This window comes from Miscanthus floridulus, chromosome 9, assembly GCF_019320115.1.
Source record: "Miscanthus floridulus cultivar M001 chromosome 9, ASM1932011v1, whole genome shotgun sequence".
Taxonomy (NCBI): domain Eukaryota; kingdom Viridiplantae; phylum Streptophyta; class Magnoliopsida; order Poales; family Poaceae; genus Miscanthus; species Miscanthus floridulus.
This window is the reverse complement of record NC_089588.1, coordinates 32059558-32062629: the sequence shown is the minus strand read 5'-3', so window position 1 is coordinate 32062629 and position 3072 is coordinate 32059558.

The following is a 3072-nucleotide window of genomic DNA, read 5'->3' as shown; positions in this document are numbered from 1 at the left end:
CATAGCTCTATGTCGTGTTGCAATAGCACAAGGGATTAGTTAACTTCTCCTACCAATATTTTGTACCATTGCCTTTGTTTTGTTCACAAATTTGCTATATCATCAGTTATAAACATAACCATATACCGGATCAAACCAGACTTGCTAGATTTATTTTCTTAATTTATCTTACATCATTGATATTTTTTCTTAAAAAAGAATCTAGAAATTATGCAATGAGCGTCAAGGTTATTAGTAGATTGAACTACAACATCGCGGGGACAACATAAGTAATGTGGGACAAAGAATATTGTTGTTTAGGATCAAAGTTGAGGTGGTGGTAGTGCTCCTATTCACTCCTGGAAATCAGGGGCACCATGGACGTAGTTGGTGTTGTGAAAAGATTTTTTTCCCATAATGATTCAATCTCTTATGTGCCCTCCTATTCACTCATGGAAACAAGGTTTCATGCATGGTAAATATCAACTACAAAACACTTATGTAATCTTTGCTATGCACATTCCACAACATAGCAACTTATTTCTCTTATTGCCACATAGAATACAAGTGCCATCCCTCTATACTTTTTTGAATTTAATCAATGTGCCCTCTCAATCTAAAGAATCGCCCTTGATTACAAGGTTCAAATTGTGTTAAAATCTATCAAATACCTAATCAGTAACTAGTTTTGTGAATAATCAATCAATATGATCTCAAGAGGATATGAACTTGACACCAAAGCTCATATGGCAATCTTTGTCTGCACAAAATGAAAGTCCATTTCAATATGTTTGGTGCGGGGATGGAATAATGGATCCATTGTTAGGCCTTGAAGTAATAATAATAAAAAAGAATGAAAATAACAAACATGCCTTGAATTTTAATGACCTTTCACTGACAAGCAAATGCTCTTAACACTAAGTTATTAATGCACTTTTGAATAGAAGCAAAACTCATATTATTATAACCGTCAAATTAGATCTTTAGTAGTTTGTTATGCAATCTGATATAAATAAATGCTGCTCATGCATGTTGTATGTATGCACCAGTGCAATTACCGACAATGACATGATGTGAAAAATTAAGAGAGGTCTCATATCATAATCATTATGGGACATATCACCTCTTGACATACTGGTAACTAACTCCATGTTGACTTGAATTAAACTTGATATTTAACTGTACCTAAGGATGAAAACGGAATGGAAATATTTTGAACCGAACCGCATCGTTTTCTATATTTAATCTGATCGAATCCGTATTTTCTTGTCCGACTTTACCATTTTTGTTTTCGCATTTAAGATGTTTCATATTTCAAATGTAAAAGTAGAAAACGGTTTAGACATTTTTCAACCGTTTTCTACTTTTCTACTTTTAATATGAAATATTCCAAATTCAAAATTTGGTTTAAACCGAATTTGGCCAACTGCATAGGTCACACAACCCAATTATAGGCTGCTCACCACGCAGCTGCGTTCTTTCTACTGGTGGCCAGCTGCCCTCTCTTATAGACGGAGCCCAGCCTCATCTCCCTTCACCTCACGAGGTGGTGCTAAATGGCAGGAAGCCAGCAGCATCTTCTCAGCTTACCAGTGCTACACGAAAGCCCACATGGGCCATAGCCCATCAAGCTCATCGGTTTAACCCCCACCTACGAAGTCAATCGTTTGATAGTTTTTGCTTCAGCCGAATAAATCTTTGTTAGTCAAAAGAAAAGGTTGAATAAATCTTTAAAATAAAATACTACATCTATTCCAAAAAGATTAATAAAATTATCCTGACTCAGTTTGAGTTCATGTTTCTATAACATCTAATTTTAGTTTAGATTCTAAAATGGTATGTGTCGGGTACCATAGAACGGGGTACCCCGAGCATACACCAAAAGAGTCACTTAAATCCCATCAAAACAACGAAGCCAGAAGGTAAGCCATGGGTTCATCACCGGCCCCGTCAGAGCCCACTGATTCTCCGCCTCGCCTAAGGCCTCGCATGGGAGGGCTCGGCGCCCTGACGAAATCTCCGCCTCGCGCGAGGCCTCTTGCGAAAGGCCTCGGCAAGGAGCCAAATCTCCATCTCGCCCGAGGCCTCATGCGTCCGGCCTCGAGCAAGACAGCTATTCTCCGTATCGCTCGAGGCTAGCTCGACAATAGCCCGTCGCTCTCGCCTCGACCAGCCTTCTCGACAGCATGTCATGTCCCATTAATGCGTCAACCACTCCCACAATCTCAGCCGGACGACGGCTCAACACTACGGAGTGGCTGACGGGACAAGAAGTCGCATCAGTGCCATACCGACTGAGACGGGGCACGATGGGGATTACCGGCCACTGTATTCTAGCGTTGTGCCCACGATCAGCGCTCGCACCGCACTGTGCCCCACAATCCCTGCCTCGAAGACAACGCGGCATGGGAAGTCTGGCTCGGGTCATCATCGCCTCCGAATCAGTGTACCAGATCGACCGCTCCCTCCAGGCCTCAGCACTCCACGCCAGGGTCTCGGTTATCTCGGGATTCATGTCTGCCGAGACCCCCCACCGCGGTTCGGTCTTGGCGCCAACCGAGCCTCGGCCTCGCGCACAGTCAATCCACAACGACCCACACGCTGACCGCCGCACCCGCTCCGAGGCAGCCCTAGAGCTCCCATGACGCACAAGATTGGATGTGACCAGCACATCGCCACAGCGCTCCAGGGACGGACCATTCCGACAACTACACCGCCACAAGAACAAGCTACAGGGCTCGGACACACCGCCTCTGTTCACACGACGCCATATAGTTAGCACATGTACTACCTTTGTCCTCCCTTCAAACTATACAAGGAAAGGACTTGGGTCATTTCAGGGGGACGGAGGCACTCACGAAGAACAACACCCTGTAACACGCACACTTCCCTGCCGCTTGAGAGCAACGTCTCAAGTAGCCCACATCACTCCCCGTCGAGACCTGGGACTAGCTCCCTCTCTCACCTAGCTTGTAACCCCCTACTACAAGCACTTCGGTGCAAGGAATACAAGATCAATCTCCTAGACTGGACGTAGGGCACGAATTGTCCGAACCAGTATAAACCTTGTGTCTCGTTGCATCACCATCCGGG